The following is a 20,486-nucleotide window of genomic DNA, read 5'->3' on the forward strand; positions in this document are numbered from 1 at the left end:
ACTTTTTTTTTTGTACCACCACTTTGGAAATCAATTTGGTGCTTTCTCAGAAAATTGGGAATAGTGCTACCTCAAAACCCAACTATACCACTCCTTGGCATATACCCAAAAGATGCTCCACTATATAACAAGAACATTTGCTCAACTATGTCCATAGGAGCTTTATTTGTAATAGCCAGAATCTGGAAACAACCTAGATGTCCCTCAACTGAAGAATAGGTAAAGAAACTCTGGTACATTTACACAATGGAATACTATTGAGCCATGAAAACCAAGGAAATCTTAAAAATTTCAGGCAAATGGATGGAATTAGAAACAATCATCCTGAGTGAGGTAACCCAGACTCAGAAACACAAGTGTGGTATATACTCAGAAGTGGATATTAGTCCAATATGGATGTCCTCCTCTGAGAGACTCCACCCAGTGGTGAATCCAGACAGATACTGGGACTTGCAGCTGGAACCTAGGGGGAAGAGTTTTATGGAAGAGATGGTTGATGGAAGGACTGTGTGTGTGTGTGTGTGTGTGTGTGTGTGTGTGTGTGTGTATCGCTCCGTAAAGAGACTATAAAAGCTGAGGGATCTGGATCCAGGGGGACATTCACAGACTGATACACCAACCAAGGACAGTGCAAACTGGGGATCTGGAACCCCCTGTTTGGGTGTAGCCAATGGGCAGCTCATTCTCCACATGGAGAACTGGTTCAGAGTGGAGTACTGCATCTGACAAGATCTCTGGTAGCCAGGATTTGATCACTCCCCCTTGGCAGAGAAGCCCTGTGGGGACACAAGGGAGGGGTATTTAGACTGTCTGGATGAGACCTGATAGGCTGCTGTCAGATGGTAGGGGAGGGAAATAGATTGCTGTGTGGGGGGTGGGGGTGGGAACAGGAAGATAAGAGCAAGGGGATTACAACCCGCATGTAATGTGAATAAATTGAAATTAAAAAAATAATAAAGTTTAAAAAAGTATGTGGAAAGTCTCTTAACCCATTGTGTAACATTTGGTGGCTTTAAAAGACTATCTGGCCACATTCCCACATTCCAGAATTTTCTTTTCCACTGAAACCAAAAGCCTGTGAAGAGAGAACATGAGCTGGTGGTTATGAATGTTATTGACTTATGTCCCTGGATAGAAATGTGAAAAACATGTATGTTACATGTAACCTCCCTTTTTCACTATCAAGAACCTAGTACGTATCCAGTATAAGAGTGTTGTTAATGGGAGGATACAGGAGATGTGATAACAATTGAGATGTAATATGAATAAATTAATAAAATATATTAAAAATAAAAAAGAGTATTGTTACTGATAGAGTCATAGCACATAGCAGAGAGGCTGTGTGTGGGGGAACAATAAATTTTAATTTACTTCCCAAGTCATCTTTCTTTTAAAAGATATTAATCAGTACTATTAATAGGCAATATCTACTATCCTGCAGTGCCCTATTAAGCCCATGTGCTATCTTGTTTAGCTATAAAAACAGCCTGCTATATCTCTATTTAACACTATTTCTCATTCGTAAGAAGCTGGGAGTAAAAGATAATTCCTTGTCCAAACTAAGATACTCTGAGAGTGAAAAGAGTATTAAGTTGGGATGGTCCTAGGAAAACTGGGGGTCTTTTCTCTCCTTATTCACACAGGTGCTGCCAACCTCGCTTAAAATTTACAGACTTGAGACTAGAAGGCAAAAGCCTTTTAATGACTTTTTATATGACCTTGTAGTGTAGGACCCTGATACACTTTCTAAGTGATATAGGATGTAGGACATTAGTACCTTGAGATTTGAGCATCCACACAAAGACCAGATAAAGTTGTCACACCAAATATGGGCTAAATTGTCTTGCTAATGTTCTGGCTGTGAGTACCAAGGCTTGCAATGATATGATAAGATTTCTACTCTCAGTCAACTGATTCATGCATTCATTGAGCAAACTTATACAAGACACTCCCATAATCATTTATCTGTTTTTGCCTAGAAAACTACTCCCACCCCCCAAATCAATAACTTAATCAGGCTCAGTGGTGCATGCTATTTAGGAGGCATAGACTGAATGGTAACTTAAGCCCAGGAGTTTGAATCCAACATTAATAGTAAAACAAGGCCCCCAACTTAAAAAAAATCCAATAAACTATGTGTTAAAACTGTTTTATTGTGGATCAGTTTGACTGGGCTCAGCTCGATGTCTCATCTGCTGGTCCCACCTAGGGAGTTCATGTGATTGCATCACATATGGTAGCTCAGTAGAGGTTGGATGGTTTTAAATGGCCTTACATGTCTACATTCTTACCGCAGAGCTACTGTTGCTCATCTCCATTCCCTTGGCCTCTTATCTTTAAAGAGAGTTGCCTAGGGTCTCATGTGATGAGCAAATGCTCTACTCTCAGACTGAAACACTTCATAATGGTAGTCCTAACATTAATGTTCTCACACAGGGAGGACAGTGCGTACTTGTATGAGAGAAAATTATGGTTGGTTGTTACAGTCTACCATAATCTTTATTCATTTAAGTTATACCCTAGGTGAGAAGCAGATGAAGACTGACAGTGATCATACATTTTTTTTATGGAAAAAATAGGCAAGAGGACAGTAATTACAATGAAAGGTGAAAATCACTTTGGCCGAAGGGCAACCATGATGCTGGAACATAGGAAAAGCTCACTCAAACTGAGAAGGATGACTAGAAAATGTTAGTGCCTTCTCATTGCCAGAGTTCAAATCTGAAGAGCATGGGATGGTTTCTTTACTCCACCTCTCACTTAGAGAATGAGGGAATGGGCAGAAGTGAGGGGAGTGCCGGAGGCAGGACCAGTTCAGAGGGGAGCGTCTGCAGATGCCCCTCACTCCCTAACACGTGAACTGCTAACACTGAAGCCATGGAGTAAAACTGAGGAAATAATGCTATCATCATTTCAAAGGCCTGGGGAATGTGAAATACATAATTAATTTAAACATAACACAGTATATTATGTTGCGTGTTTTAACGTATGCAAGAGTTTCTTGTGGGAACCAGATTTGGAAACAGCCTTTATGCAGACAGTTTCGTATTTGACCCAACCGCTTTCAGTTTGACACAGAAAAAAAAAAATCAAGAAACTGGCTTTGTCTCTAACTGGAAGGCTTAGATTTAAGGAGGAAAAAAAAATGCCATGTTAGATAATAAAGACAATTGGATTTATTATACCTATGACAACAGGAAATCATTTAATCTCAACTTCTCCAGTGCCTTTGGGAACTTGGACAACAATAATGTGGATGCTGAGAAGAGTCAGTGGCTATGCTCACTCTCACCCTTCCACTATTTCTTGCAGAGCAAGTCTCACAGCTGTCCACACCAGGACACAGGGAGCATCATCTGGAAATGCCTTAGGAAAATCATTGGGATGTCTGGGTAGCTCTGTCCCGAGGTCACTGCATTTGACCAGTGTAGCACAGGAATTTAGAGGTGAAGGCCCAACTGAGCTCTGTCCCCCGAGACAGGGAGATCATTACAAGCCATATCTTCTCATCTCTGCATGACTTTGTGGTTTGTGTGACTGGTGCTAGTTTATAGGAGCCAGACTGAGGCCAGAGGGAGTTCCAGATGGTCGGGTACAAACTATATCACTTCAGTGGCCCAGATTGCTCTAGTAATCGAATTAAATATTGGCTATCAATCAGCCAGCATATATTTAGGATCTGTTATGCACAATGTTGAGGGAATACATGAAGAAATACATTTCTTAGCTCATGCTAGCCTTCAGAATGATTGTGAAGTAGAATAATGTAAGAAGATAGAAAGCAATGGTCAGTGTCTCTTTTCTAATTCCATGTAAAACCAAATGTGAGATAGATTCATGTGTATATATATACGTGTATATATATACACATGTGGCATATCAAACAAGCTGTTGAAATATGATCAAAAGATTTCAATAGGTGAAGGGGTGTATTGGTGAGACATCTGACATGCACAGGATAGTTACTGCCATGGGGTCTTGAAGTTTTGCTTGTTAGCCCTCCTCAGTAACCACAGCCAGTGGCCGTAGGCAAGCTGGGTCGAGCAGTGTGTTCTGTGTGCCCTTCTGAGTGTTGTGCATCCATTACGTAAGTGAACTGCTACCATTCTCTGGAAGAGTTCACACTATTTGTAGGACCTAAGAACAAGTAGCCTTATTAGGGTCACACTGTCAGGATTTCAGACTTGGATACACCAGAACAAAACTTGGTGAGCTGTGGATTACAACCCTACGTAGAGCCACAGATGTGCACTTTGTGAAAACTTTGGCAATAGCGAGATGCTTATGAACATACAACGGCAGAAATCAATTTGAAATCAAATGGCTAGTGAAGTCAAATGTTTCTGGCAGGACTTCCCTATGCTGCATTGCAGTTTCACTGTAGCTTTGGTTCTGAGCACACAGCATGCATTTTGCACCAAGTATGCTGTCATACCATTGAGCACCAGTCAACCTCAGTTCAGACTTCAAACTATTCTATATTGTGAATTGAAAATTCACACAAAATTCTACTTTTACAGGAACATGACAGCTTAATTATGGGAAAGAAAGACTTCTAGCAACATCCCAGGATCAGTCCTAAGCATGAATCAAGGTATTATGACTTTGAATGTATTGTGTTAAACCAGCAGTTCTCAGCCCTTTGGGGATTATGACTCTTTCACAGGGCATGCCTTTGACTTCCAGAAAACACAGATATTTACTTTAAAAATCATTACAGTAGCAAAATACAGTTATGAATTAGCAGCAAAAATAGTTTAATGTTTGGGGGCCACCACAACATAAGGAGCTGTGTTCCAGGGCTGCAGCTTTGGAAGGTTGAGAACCACTTTGTTAGAAAACCAGCATATTTATCTCCTTAGTGTAAAATTGTCTTTCACATGTAACAAATGATAAAATTGAATATGTATCAAACAATTTTTAAATATATTTTATTAATTTATTCCTATTACATCTAAATTGTTATCTCATCCCTTGTATAGTTTAAGGAGATGTTATCTGTTTATATTTTTAGTATACCTATGTACTTGAAGTTGTATAAAAAATAAAAAGAGGAAATGAGTGGAAAATAAATAAAAAGCCACAATCTAGAATTTGCAACAGGATTACATGGACATTTGGACCAGTTCTTGTGCTGGTCATAGTTCTTAGTTAAAGATGACAAGGACCAGTCCCACTGAACTGAAGTAGAGAAGGGATGTGTTAGAACAGCAGATTTTAGAACAGAGCTATAGAGTATTTTAAAATAGGCTCAAACCAGACAGACAAAAGGTCCTTGGTAACAAATTACAGAAAGATGCCACAACTTGAGAAGCTACAACAGTCACTGTTCCCAAGGATCGCTTGTTCCTATGTGTCTAGGCTCTCCATTCTCAAACACTGCCAGGAGCCAGCAGGAGCCCCTCAATCTCCATAGCAAGCCATGGTCTCATGTCTCCTCCCCAGGGTCTAGTCACAGAGCAGAGGTCCACATCTCCCTTTAGTAATTATTTTATTATTTAATTAATTTATTCAGATTACAACTCAATTGTTTCCTCCTCACTTGTATCCTCCCACTCCTCCCTCCCTCCCTCCCTCATCCTATTCTCCTCCCCTAGGTCTGTGACAGAATGGGACCTCCTTGCCCACCATATGGTCACAGCTTATCAAGTCTCATCTTGGTAGCCTGCTTATCCTTTCTCTGAGTGCCACCAGGCCTCCCCTCCAAGGGCCAAATATGGGGCACCAGGGTTCATGTGAGAGTCAGTCCTCTCTCTCCACACAGCTGTGGAGAGTGTGCTGTCCATTGGCTAGATCTGAGTAAGGGTTCAATGTTTACTGCATGTATTGTCCTTAGTTGGTGCAGTAGTTTGAACAGACCTCCCTGGGTTCAGATCTGCCTATCATGATGTTCTTCTTGTAGGTTTCTAGGACCCTCTGGATTCTTCTATTTTTCCATTCTCCCATACTTCTCTCATCTAGAGTCCCAATAGGATGTCCTCACATCTATCCCAATCTCCTGGTAAGTGAAGACTTTCATGGGACATCCCTTTCAGGATAGTGTCCATTTATTAGTGAGCATATACCGTGTGAATCTTTATGTTTCTGGCTTAACTCACTCAGTATGATCATTTCTAGTTCCATACATTTGTACACAAATTTCGGGACTTCCTTGTTTTTAATAGCCGAGTAGTATTCCATAGTGTAAAATTTCCACAGTTTCTTTATCCATTCTTCAACTGAGGGACATCTAGGTTGTTTTCCAGGTTATGGCTATTATGAATAAGGCTGCTGTGTACATGGTTGAGTATATGTCCTTGTTGTATGATGGAGTATATTCCAAGGAGTGGAATAGCTGCGTCTTGAGGTAGCCCTATTCCCAGTTTTCTGAGAAAGTGCCAGATTGATTTACAAAAGCTGGGCAGGCCTGAGGGGACAGGACAGAAAACTAACCAGTGACCCCAATGCAGTGGGACTGAACTGCCACAGTTGCACGATCTGAACTGAACTGGGTAGGAACCTCCTTCTGCTGACCCAGTGGGGAACCTAAGATGTAGAAAAAAGTTTCCTGGAGATGAAACCAGATCACCTGTCTGTTCCTGGGAAGAATTCTCTGATTTCCACAGGCAAAGGCCCTCGATCTATAATCATTCACCAACAAATTGCCCTCAAAGACCAGTGAAGGACACCAGAAGCTACCTCCCTACATCATAGACAGCAACATGACTAAAAGGCAGCATAAGAACGCAAACAACAAAACCAAAACAATATGGCATCTCCAGATCCCAGCTATCCCAAAGAAAGCAACCCTAAGAACACATACACAATCAAAATACAAGAAAATGACCTCAAATCCTTAGTAATGAAAATGCTAATTGAAGAAACTAATAAAATCTGTAAACAAATGCAGGAAGATACAGCCAAACATGTTGAAGACATAAAAGAGGCCTATAGAGAGGCACTGGAAGAAATTCAGGAAAATACAAACAATTAGATGAAGGAAATCAATAAAGCAGTTCAAAATCTGAAGATGAAAATGGAAACAATGATAAAGGCACAGACAGAAGAAAAATGGGAAGGAGAGACCTTAGAGAAGAAAGTAAGCAACATAGAGGTGAGCTTCTCTAACAGAATCCAAGAGGTGGAAGAACGAATCTCTGGACAAGAAATACAATTGTAGAACTTGAAGCAACCCTTAAAGAAAATGCTAAATCTGAAAAATTCCTGACACAAAACATCCAAGAAATCAAGAACACCATGAAAAGACAAAACCTGAGAATAATAGGCATTGAGGAAAGAGAAGACACCTGACTCCAAGGCCCAGAAAATATGTTCAACAAAATCATAGAAAAAAATGCCCCCAATTTTAAGGAGATGCATATAAACATATGAGAGGCCTACAGAACACCAAATAGAATAGACCCGAAAAGAAAATCTTCCTGCCACATAATGTTCAAAAAACAAAATATACAGAACAAAGTAATTCTTGCCAATAATGGAATTACTGTCCCAAAGAGAAAGTGCTCATCTATTAGACTGGGACCCAAACACAATGGAGAACTGCCTTTCACAAGCCTCTTCCACATCATACTACAAAATACTGAGACATATAGGGTGTCCTTCCACAATTAGCAGTGCTGACCTTTCCAACCCCTAGTGGCTATTGCTGATTTGAGATGACAGTTGCCCCAAACTTCAGCCCTCTGGATAAGTATCTACACCACTGCTGTTATTAGAGACATCTTAAGAAGAAATTAAATGCTTATTCCTGAGAATCTGCCTGTTTAATTGATCTTAAATGGTCAGGCTTTAAGTTTCTGTTGGCTCAGGAGTTAGATGAACATCTGAGTAATAATGCTTAATTTCAAAAGTTTATCGAGCGGAGCTAAGTCCAACAGATAACTGTTGAGTGCCTACCAAGGATTAGCACTCCAACAGTGAGGCGATGGAGAGAGGCACTGTCCTGGATATGTGTGTCATAATTAAATTATTTGCAGCCATTTCTACTTAGTAGTCTCAAAGCCTGTTTTTTAAACTTGGTTAGAAAGACCTTGCCATAAAGCAAACATTCTGGATATGTGTCCATGTCTTAAACAGTTTTGAATTATGAACTCATTAAAACAACAATAGAAACAATGTGTTTTATTATGATCTTTGCCATCCTGTGATATTTTGCGTAGTTCCGGATACAGAGTACATGCTAATAAAAATGTCTCTTGCCAGTAACAATATGTGCAGATGTGTGAACCTATAAAGCTGAGGGAAAGCTTGGAACTCAAGGGGCTTTTAAGGAAAGAGAATGTGACAGAAGTATCTTGAATGCTGTGCTTGGCAGTGGGACAGTTCTGCTCTGCTATTGGATGATCTTTCTGTCTTAGTAACAGACAAGACCACCCACAGGAGGGTCCCTGGACAAATGCCCAAATTCCCAGTGGGACAAAGTGACCTCAGGGGATGTCTTATGTAAGCTGGACTACCCTCATTAATCATCCACAACAAACCTTTATTTATGAACTAATTTCAAATAGACACATTGAACCCATTTTCCCCCAGCAAAGATAAAATTGGGTAAATCGTAAACAGCTAAATTACAGTATTGGCACATTCCCACACTTTTGTTTCATATTTACAATCATTTGCCTCCTAAAGTAACCTAATACAATGGAAACGTACTGCAAAACACTATAGAGAGTGAGTGTTTATAGAGACTTACATCTGATTTACATTTAAGGAGCATAAAACTAATTGCAGAGAGACTGTGCTACTAAAGGCATTAAACCTAGGGGAACAGCCGTGTACAAATGCTTGTAGGAATGCTGATATGGCTGTTTGAAATTGAGACCTTCAAAATTAATTTCCACACGCAGAAACAAGGCTATCTTAGACTGTCCTCAGTGGACACAGATGTATTATAAATGACTTCCAGACAAAGTAGCTGTTATATGAGAACATCTTTCTAATATGAGATTAAAATCTGGAATCGCAGGTAGTAATAAATATATCCATCTACATTAGTGTGAGAAGCTGACAGTATTGTAAGAGCAATGTGCAGGTAGACAGTTAATGGTCAGTACTCAGGATTAATCTCCTTGTCACTATTTCAATTGCTTTTATTTTCACTAAATAGCCTAATTTTTCTTTTTCCTACAACTACACATATATGGGAGGGAAATTTCTCCTGTAAAGGTATTGTCTTCTTCAAAACCATTTAAAAATAAGCTTCCTAAATAGTATACTTTCAAACTTCTCCTGTAGATGTTAGCAGGTCTGAGAGAGTTTTATGATGCAAAATCCTCGATTTGGAAATTATATATTGCTTTAATATTTTTGTTTTCCAACGTTTTGGGTCTTCTTAAGCTGTGGTTTCATGTAATAAAAGTAATATTTTATGCATTGAGAGTGTTATATTATTCATCAACTCTCGTACACTGTACACAATCCTTTCAAGCTGGCTGCATCCATGAGTGTGCGCCTGTGTGTATACAGACACACATAAAGCCCTGTTTTCTCCCCGTGCTGTTTACAGGTTTTCTTTCTGTTTTGTCTTGTCTTCGCTGCAGTATTGTCGGGAAAGGTTTAAATGAAATTTATGGCAGGCATCATGTATTGTAAGTTTGTCTGTCATACAATAATCAGCATGCAGAAAAGCCACATATTTGGGCTGTATATGTAAGCCTCTTAAGTAATCATATACACAGCAATGCAAAAATGTGAACATTGTATGGCAATTAATAACATCTCTGCCAGTGTAAATATGTTTTTTTCCCCATAAATCATTTCCAGCTTGTCAAAATGGATCTATGCTGGCACAGAAACAGGGGTAATGTTTCAATTTTCTCCATCTGGCAAGAAATTTTCTGTTAGACTTCCTCCTTCCCTTTTTCAGTTACAGAATTTATATGAGCAGCTACATACAGGGTGATTAAGAAGGGCGCTGTATGAGGATAAAGAACAACGCTGAGTATTAGGGACTTGACTCTGAATTACTGCCCCAAATTGTGCATTCATGTCACACATGCATCTAACAGAAAATATTTGGTTGTTGGAGCATAAAAATGATTCTCTTTGTAGCAAAACATTGCTCTCATTAAATAAAGCACAACTTTCTTTTAAAACATTTTCCCATAAGGACTTGACTATATTTTAACTTGTTTGGCATAATTTCTTATAGTGATTGAGGGTGCATTTAAATCTGAAAATTTCTTTATCATGTCATTGTAGAAATTCTGGTACCATGTACATACACATAAAATCCCAATGTGGATCTAAGATAGAATTTACCCTTTCACAACTCAGTTTATACAACAAAATGTGATCGAGAAGACATTCTGTATACGGAAAATGCTAGGAGATTGCTAGCAACCACAAAAGCTACTGTTTCCAAACACAAAGCACATCTAGTTGACTCTGATAATCAGAATGGGAAATCACACACAACCCAAAATCTACTTATTTTCATGTATACTCACAGATAGGGCTTAATTTTATTTGCTTGTGAATACAGAATATTCTCAGATCTCAGTGTGTTGCTCTGCTTGAATGAGCAACAGTATGTAGGTTTGTTAAAATGATGGATATTTTGTGTGTGTGTGTGTGTTTGTGTGTGTGTGTGTGTGTGTGTGTGTGTGTGTGTGTGTGTGTGTGTTGTAGAAAACCAGCACAGTGAAGCTATTGTGTAGTTTCCCTTCCCAAATACCTCTGCACTTGAAAGGAGTGGATATTCCAGAGGCAGAGAAAACTCATTTACATCTAGCTTGGAACTAATGTGTCTTGGGAAGTTAATTTAAAAAAATTATATTATAGTTAATGTGGATTAGTTCAGTAATTGTCCCCTGACAGAATGGGAGAGGGAAGAAAAGAGAGCATGTTAGATTCTGGTTTGGGAAATTCACAGGAGACCATCCAGGCATAAGAGCCGAACCCCCAGATAAACCTGCGCAATGAGGGAACAGTTCACTCAGGAAGGTGGAGAACAGTGCAACCTCTCTGGGTCACACATTCAAAGGAGCTCAAGCGTGTGTGTGTGTGTGTGTGTGTGTGTGTGTGTGTGTGTGTGTGTGTGTGTGTGTGTGTGTGTGTATGTGACTTTATCCATCAGATAGGTCACTGAAGAGATACTCCAGTGTGTTGTCATTAGCCACCGGGAGCCAGGGTGCCTCGGTTGTCACTCCTCCTTGCTGCGGGTAGTTTTAACTGCACATATGGAACGTTGTTTGTCATTCACTCTTCTGAGACCCCTAGAATGTCAGGACATAGCACATGATTAAAAGGATTGAGAGGCAACCTTCGCTCTGAATATCGTTGTCTTCTTTTGTCAGAGCAGAGTTCCAGTGCAATTTGATGGTTTACTTTTCTCTCACTTAACTTCTAAACCAAAATCCTTTCTACAAAATTTTACCTGAAGAAGTAGCCAGGAGTAAAGGACTTGGAATTCAAGTGTAATCAAATACTTTCTTCTTCCCACTGCCAACTTCTCCCCCTCCCTGTTTGTTTGTTTTCTTCTCTTCTCCATATGAAGATCTATTATTCGATCATACACTTTTCTTAGGGTTTAACTCTTACATTGGGGAAGTTAGGTTGGTTTCTTGTAGCTCTTGCTTAAATATGATGATCTGGCTTCCATACTCCACCATTGTACTATATGCACAGCACTGTGGGCACTGAGCTGTGCAGGAGTCTCCAGCCTATGAAAACTACTGCCACCTATAAATCAGTTTTCAGAATCACAGCGTGGTACTTTTCCAAATCATAATGTAAAATATATGTCCTAAATATTTATACGAAGACATTTTTTGTTCAACGATTAATTAAAACATACTGAGAAATGGACCTCATATTTTAATAGTACAATTTTTAAAAGAAATAATATTGATACAGAGTTTGAGTTAAATAGCAGAAGCATTTGAATATCCAGGGAAGTGATGTTCCCCACTGTTTGTTCACCACAGTATGAGGTGATGATGAAGCACATTGAAGGGGGAAAGGATCAACGCTGGGGTGGGTGGTCTACTTCTCCCTGGGAGGAACCATTCTGATGGTTCAGGCTGTTGCCTAGGAATGTACAGAGTGAGGAAGGGGTACAGATGTTAAACATTCTCTCTTTCTTCCTTTTCAGGAAGAAAATCCAACAACCCTGTTGGATTCTAAATTTATTGTTTGCTTTTTGAGCTAGAGTCTCGCTATGTAGTACTGGTTGACCTTGAACTCTTTCTATAGAAGGCTAGCCTTGAATTTGCAGCTTTCCTTCTGTGTCTGCATCATGAGTTCTGCAACACAGGTGAGGGTCACCACAGACCTACTAAAGTGTTTCCTTTTTTGTTTGTTTGTTTGTTTTTGTTTTTGTTTTTGTTTTTTTTGTTTTTTTTGTTTTTTTTAGACAGGGTTTCTCTGTGTAGTCCTGGCTGACCTCCAGCTCACTCTGTGTAATATTGTTTTTATTTCCTCAGATGAGGGGATGAGATGAGAGCCATAGCCAAACTTTATGAATACATGGCTTGGTCCATTCTATCTACCCCTAGGCCTAGGTCTAGAAGCTTCTAGTCTCCATTCAATCTAGTCTTCCATAAGCCAGGCCCTTGAAGGCTTCAGCTTCCAATCTATGCCTTCTAATCTAGGCCTAGAATGTTTTCAGCCTCCGAGACTTACTTCTGGATAAGCTCATACTTTTTAGTTCTTTCTGAACTCTGAATGACTGGTGCTACTCATCCTGTTCTGGCTTAAACTCTTCTCCAAGTTAACTGATTCAGACTGGCTTCTCTATGCTCCTCACTGAATTGCTCTGTTTGGAAAAACTGCCTCTGAACTCCACGAACTGAACTCCACTGACTACTGCCTGTGTTAACTCACTTCCTGAAATGCACTGTAATGTCTCATGAACACTCTGCACTCTCTCTGACTTGCTCTTAAGTAGCTTCCCTTTCCTGTCTCTTCTCTTGAGATTAGGCAAATCCTTTCTTTGACTCATTCTTTCAAATCTTTTTCTGATTCATACTTTGTCCTTCAATTAGATGTCATTGTTTGGGATTAAAGGTGTGCACTAATTCTAGCTAGGGGGACTAAAAGTATGTCCTAAGGACATGTCTGTCTGTTTTCCAGCTGGATCATGCAGACCTAAAGTAGACATGTTGCTGGATGGTAATTCCTCTACAACTCTGTAGGCCAGGTTGGCCTAGAAATCAGAGATCTGCCTGCCTCCTCTGCAAGTGGGGCAGATTTCTTCCCTTGCTGGAAGGCAGTGGATTGTTCTAAATAGGTTTCCCTTGTTCCTTCTATCTCCTAAGTGTTATTGATTCTTCTTTCTTGGCCTGTCTTTGTTATCTATAAGCATGGAAAACTAATGACATAGTTTCTTTCTTTCTTTCCTTCTTTCTTTTTGCCATTCAATTTAGTTGTAGCCTAAAGATACTGATTCCAGTCCTCATGATCTTCCTACATACTTGAGAGGGTTAGCTCTGTGGAGAATCCAGTACTTTAGCTTTCATTAACAGGAAAACTAGCATAGCAGGCCTACATGGTGTCCCTGAGGCTGGTTCTTGAGACCTAGAAAATATCACTGCAAAGGCAGTAAAACAGGATGTTTATAAGCCAAGACTTTGAAGTGAAAATGACTTATTCTAAATTCATTTAGCACAACTCAAATCTTAGTTCTCTCAGCTATAACTTGAACAAATGACACTTGCAGAATTTTCTTTTGTATGCTGAAACAAAAACAACTAAACAAAAGACATGTAAAGCCCTTGGCATAGCAGTTGGTATATAACTGTTGAATTCAGCTACATATGGCATATACTTCTATTATGAAGATACTCTTTCCACTTAACATCACTTCATTTAAATGGTGCTGCTTAATTTACTAGACTTGATTGATCCATTGATAGCATCTTTTCATTGTTAAGAGTATTAATTAAAATAGAAGAAGAAGATAGAATGAAACTTAATTTCCCCTAGAATCCTAAGGGATTTGTGTGGGTCAATTTATTAATGAAATTGAAGAACATTTGGCAAACCCACCAAATGAGACAAAGCATTGTAAAGGGCCTTTAGAAAGAACGGTATCTAATGTTAATGTCTGTGAAATGGAACTGTCATAGGATAATGGCCTTTTGATGGTACAGAAAATGCCAAGGCAGAGATAAGGCATTTATTTTGAAAGCACTAGACAATCATGTTTGGATGGTGTCCTTCTACCGAGTCTTTATTCCTAATAGGCTGATAATTGATACGGGTCTAATTATTTTTCTTGATGGATTTGATGTACTAGGCAATGAGCTTACTCACTTTGTATTTTCACTGAGTTGCAGGCCCATTACTGGACCCCAGGATGAGTCTTCTGTCCTGTATTTTCTCCCATCAGCATTCTGTATCTGGTTTGTTTGTTTTTTTTTCATGCTACTACTGTTACATGGATGAGAGGGTAAGCTGGAGTCTCAAGCCTGTGGTCATCTCAGTGATGTAACCGTCTGCTCAGGTGATTTTTAAAGTCTCCTAGAAGCAGAGGTATATTGTACAATGCACCAACTATTTTAACTGTGGAAATCAGATTTGTGGGTAACCAGAGATTTTAGTAAAGACTGAGATTTCCCTGAAAGACTCATGGAACCGTCATGTTGTAGAAAATATTTCCCACAGGAGAAAAAAAAGAGTCAATCCTATAAACCTCATGAAACTGAAATCCATCTTACCCAGCAAAACCCAGTGAGTGTGTGTGTGTGTGTGTGTGTGTGTGTGTGTGTGTGTGTGTGTGTATGTGTGTACATAACCATGAATGTGACAGTCAAACATCCAGCACCATAGCTGTATAGATGGTTACTGCTGCTCTTTTACACAATGTAAAGGAAGGCTCAGAGAATGTCTTTGGTTTGTTATTATTAATCTTGTTTCAAGGAAATATGAGACAGGTAGATGGGTTGGATTGACTTTTTATTTGGTGTCAGTATGGTAATTTCACTCACACACTGTCTTGAATGTACACATTTTAGCCTAATGGATTTTGCAAGAGTCACATTATAGCCTTGAAACAACCAAGTTCAGCCCTCACTGTTCTAGGATCATGCTACAGAAGGAGAAGTCCTTTGACCTTTCCTTGCAGGCCTACCTACTCCAACAGAGCTTGAATGTCAAAGGAAGATTTCATCTTTTGTCTCCTATCCTGAACTTCTCTGATACATGTCTTGAATTTTTATTCAAATTACTTTGGATTTTAATTTATTCAGTCAAATGTCAACCAAGTCTTGTTTATCCTGTGGATTATATTCATGCTCACTGCAGAATTCTCTAACATTTTGATTTCTAATTATTTTCTTGTTTATCCATGTGGTAGAATGTTTTGAATTCTACCTTCTGACCACTGACCAGTTGGAATTATAATTTTCTTTCTTTCTCAAGCATCTGGTAGTAAAAATTGCACTCATGCAGTCTTAGAAAAAAACACCAGCAAATGCTTTGCCTCAGCTTTTGCTGCAGCAGTGTTTTCTTCACTATTTATTGTACTCAAACAAATCAATGTATTTTGGGTATTGGAACTGACCTTGCACAAGATGTGTAACTAGAGTTTTGCTAAGATCCTTGATCATGGGGCAATGCACAAAGGTAATGAAGAATTTAAAACTAAGTATCCAAGTCAAGAAGCTGCAAACTGTTCTATTCTCCCCTCCCCTCACTGTAGTTTTAAGCCCATATCTTGCCTATTTTGAAGCAAATCCTCTTTTGTTTATTTTCTTTTTTATATTACTTTAGAAATTATGAATTAATACAGAACCCATCCTCTGCTTTGGACAGCCACTCCATTTGAACTTGTCAAGGGAAAAGGGAAGAGTATTGGACAATGGCAGGTCATGCTTCAGGAAGGCGTTTTGAAGAAGAAGGAATCAAAGTTCCATCACACTGAAGAGATCCGAGATCCATCAGAAAGTCAGTGGAATGATAGACGGGTAAATCATAGTCTACTTAAAATTAGGAAAGTCTGGTGTAGTTACAAAAGGTACAAAATAGATAAGCAAAGTAGATACCAAAGAGGAAAGTAAGGTTGGATCTACACTGTGGCAGTCTTAAGAGCTGTGCTATGGAATCCAGCCCTCGCATCTGGAGTTGATGGAGGTTTCCAACCAGATATGGGATAATATTCCAGTTTTTATCTTGGGAGAGCCATGTGGAAGCCAAATGAAGAAATGCCTGGAGAATGAACTGGCAAAATTCATGGAAACACACACACACACACACACACACACACACACACACACACACACACACACACAAACCCACAACAGTATACAAGATGAGGCTGAGAAGGGTCTCAATGAGAGGGAAGGAGGAACCAGAGCAGACAAGTGTTCTTACTGTTAAGACAGAAAAGAGATCACTAAAGCTTGGGAAGACAATGCCAAGGAAGAACTCCAGACAGTTCTGGATGCCAGTTGAAACTAGAGAAAATGGTTTTCTCACAATCTGGAGCTGCAGCATCTATGACTCAACAATGTTCTCTTTGAAGGCTCTTGGAGAAGGTATTTTCCAGACTTCACTCCTGGCTCCTGGTAATATTTTTGGCTTGTAGCAGATCTGCTTCTAATTTTCACACAGGGCTCTCCTTGTGTGGATGTCTGTCCCTTTATGTAGTCTTTTTTTTTCTCTTTAACCAAGACACCATGTTGAGGATCAAATGCAGGCCCTATGCAGGAAAATCATGTGTTCTACCACGTAGGAGCACGCCCAGTGTAGAGGGTGTAACCCCAACATCACATCGTGTGAACATGTTGGAAATGGTGTCAGTGCAAATGTAATTAGCTAAGATATGACTCCACTGCACTGCAGTAGTTCTTTACACTGTGCTCTCAGCAAAGTCAGAGGCCAGAATGCAACTGGTACCTTACAAAGTCTGTTAAGATGATCAGGGTCCCTGAAGCAGAAGAGAAAAGTCCCAGATGAGGACAGATTGCTGGAGAGAAAATAATAGATGCCAACAGTGTTGCTTCATATAGTTAATACAAAATGGCAAAAGGATGTTTAGGACCCTCTTAGAATTTGTTGGGAGTTCTGTATTAATCCCAAGCTGAAATTCATCTAACAGTCTCTTCTTAAATTCAAGCCATCAGCTGACACAGCAATTTTTTGAAATCAAATCTCTAACACAATAAAATCCTAAGATGTACTGATATGAGATTTACCTGCTGCGGTCTGACAGTAGGAAATACTAAAGTATTTGCTTTTCCTAATTAAGCTACCATATTTCTATAAGAGCGGAAAGTTTTGTATGCACAACAAAATACTAAATTTATAGCACAAATCTGAGCCTAGGTGTTGCAGACAGTGTTTCTTGGCATCAGATGGTGTGATGGTAGGTATGTACATTACAAAGAGTAGACATGGTATATTCAGAAGCAATGCTGCAGTGAAATCATTCCATGCGACTTAGGCAACCCAGGGCTCTGGACATGCTCTGCCGTTGAACTACATCCTCTTCCAAGGGAATTTTAAGGAAATGGTTACGGCCTACCCTGACTAACACAAGAATTACTGCCATTTAAAATTTGATCACTGTTACACTTACAAATTCATTATAATTATCAAAAGTATTTAGTAACGCTTTATTAGAGATTATAATACATGCATTTGAAAGAAGTAATGCTACCATCTTCAAAATTGGATTCATCATTAGATTTGTGCTTTATTGAATTAGATGTGAAAAATTCTTTCAAGTTAGATGGAGTGACTCGCCCAGGGTCTCAGTGTGAGTTGAGCTGACATAGGCCAAGTTGTTCCACCTTTAATTTCTGTGAACTAGGATGATTAATTGATTGCTCCTGGTGCCCTCCTCAATTGCATGAAGACAAATCATTATTAATAGGAATGTGTCAATTGGTGTTTTGTTTGTTTATCATTTATTTTAATTTTTTATTATTTTTCTTTTTCTACACATACTTTTATATTTTTACACATACATAGGAAGAAAATTAATTATCTGAGTAGACTGGAGGTGCAGGTTAGCAGCTTCCTAAATGCAACTATGACAGAGGCAGTTTGTTGCCTGAATAATCACCCAAAAACTCTCTATAATGTTGGAGCACCACCTTTGGCCTTCTGGCCCAGTATATCAGACAGATATATTTGTGAGGCAGGAACTATTAAGGACTTGCCTACCCTGTCATGACAGAGTCTGTCTGTTGACGCTGCCTGCATCTAAGCTTGACCATTTTCTGGCAGAATCCTGTCTGTGGTAGAAATGAGGACATTTTTCCCAGTGGCTTGTTTGCCACATTTGAAGCCATCTCCATATTTTAAGGTCCATAATTAGAGTTGATAAGTCTTTGGTGTATTTCTATGGTTGAGGGAAAATTCCTGACTTACCTTGCATGTAGCATTTTTTACAGCTGTTGAAAATTTGTTGCTGTGAGCTAGAGGCTGCTAAGATGAACCGTGTTTGAGGTGTATGCTCTCTAAGCTATTCATCCTCAAGTTTATACATTCTAGCTAGAAAATGAAGCCTGGCTACCTAACATGTTGGCTTTCACAGAACACATCATAGAAACTCCAAGGTCATACCTTGGCCTCCAGGATGCTATACATGGCAGCTTCCTGTTATTTTCCCATCATCCTCAAGATGGCTGCTTGCTATACCTGAGAGGTACATCTCAGGATCCCTGTTTGGATCATCCACATTGTGTCTTTGATGGTTCTGACAGGTCCTGAATGGCTCCAGTTTAAACTTCATTTTGATCTCTTCTCTCTCTGTCGATGTCCGAAATCATGGCTCCCATCACTCTTTGCCCTTTGCCCTTCTCTATTGTTCTTCAAAGAATTTAGAACTAATAGACAATAAATTAAGTGGCTAAGTATTTTTTCTCTATTGTCTTTCTTCCCTAGAATACAAGCTGCTTGAAGATAGCAATTCACTATGTCGCTGATGGAGTTCTTCATTAATCAGAGTTCCCTAGAGACGCAGAACTTACACTCACTGGCCCTCAGTCTGCTGAGGAAGCCTGAAAGCACTAGTTCTAATATCAGCAAAATAACCCAACACAGCAGCCTCAAGGTAAATTAAGCATGCAGTGAGACGGGGCAAGCACAGAAATGGTGAATAACCTTCCTTCTTCAGTGTCCTTTATCAGGGCTGCTACAAGAAGGTACCATGCACCTTTGAGGTGGGTTTTCCCAGATCAACCGAGACTGTCAAGATAGTTCCTCAGTCGAGGTTTCCTGATTCTAACAATGGCAGTCTGACATTTAAGACAGGTTGTCATAGTCCCCAACACCTACAGACATGTCAGAACATGGTAAGAACTCAACAAATACTTGTTGAATAAGTGAACAAATATATAAGATGAACTGGTTTCTCAAAGCAACCTTATATAATCTCAGGAGAAACTAATTATTGTTTTTTTTTCATGATCCACAATGCTATGGCAATAGCCAGAATGTATCTTCAATATAGACTTCAAGAAATCTATAAAAATCACTGTAGACTCAACTCTATCCACACCTATCCATCTATCCCTCAATACTTCTTTCATATTTCATTTCTTTATTCAATACATACTCAATACATTCTTATTGTGCACCAGTTCTTCCCTTAATTTAATGAAGGGAAAGTCCTCACCTCCATCCTGCTATAACTTTCAGAGAAAATAAGGTCATGAATCAGACCTACTTCCTTCAAAGGACCAAAGATCCATTGGCACGCAGTCATTCAAGCTTTCCAGAGCTCCAAAGGAAGAAATGCAAGGATTGTCTGCGCCATCCAATTTATAGCCATGGAATCTATTGGTTTTCACATTTCCATATTTTTGAGGCACATTAGGAACCACAAGAAAAAATATTAAATGTGAAAATGGTTAGGTATGTGTCAATAGGAAGGCTGCCTAGCAAGGCTTCCTACTGCATGCATCAGAGTGCTGACTTACACAGTTTCCTAAACTCGGTTACTTGCTCGCAAACTTATCTAGTGCTTAAAATGTAATAAGAGTTAGATGCTTTTTTTTCCCTCCTTTGTTTTTGCTGTGAAAAACTGTGTTTCCTTTAGAGGAGCTTACAATTTATATACTGAAAATATATAAAAGAATTATGTGTCAACAAAATGGTGTTTAAGGTTTTAAATCATCCGAACAGTCAGCCCTGAGACTTCCTCGCTAGACGTCGTGGAGACTTTATGAAAGTTTTATTCTACAATTCCCTGCTCGCCTTTGCTCTTAGCTGCTTCTTCCAGCTATTCATATACTTTGAAAAATAGAGTTTATATGCTTTAAGTTGCAAGGCATTTAGAATTTTCATAATCTCTTTATTGTGGCTGAAGCATTCAAAAAATGAAGTCTGCTGTTGATAATACTTCATCGCCTTTACTAGATTAACTGGGACAATGAAGCTAGAACTCGTGGCTTTTTTTAATACTCCATTTTAGGAAGTCTTTATCATGAGCAAGGAGCAAGGTAATTAAATTAGTTTGAAATACCTGTTGACAATCAGGAAGCAGAGTACTAATGAAGTTTTATAGAGAATTGATGCCGAAGACAGGTTTTTTG

At 39.2% G+C, this 20,486-nt stretch overlaps 1 protein-coding gene across 1 annotated transcript in view; it reads left to right on the forward strand.

Moving 5' to 3' along the window:
• Positions 1 to 19,949, forward strand: part of LOC311582807 (uncharacterized protein) — a 353,760-nt gene extending 333,811 nt beyond the window's left edge. Inside the window, exons 2-3 of the transcript XR_014774242.1 lie at positions 15,715 to 15,908; positions 18,835 to 19,949. The gene's annotated coding sequence lies outside the window, so the exon portion shown is untranslated. The remainder of the gene's footprint in view (positions 1 to 15,714; positions 15,909 to 18,834) is intronic.
• Positions 19,950 to 20,486: the final 537 nt, after the last annotated feature.

This window comes from Acomys minous, assembly GCF_964271855.1.
Source record: "Acomys minous genome assembly, chromosome: 14".
NCBI classification, from domain to species: Eukaryota; Metazoa; Chordata; class Mammalia; order Rodentia; family Muridae; genus Acomys; species Acomys minous.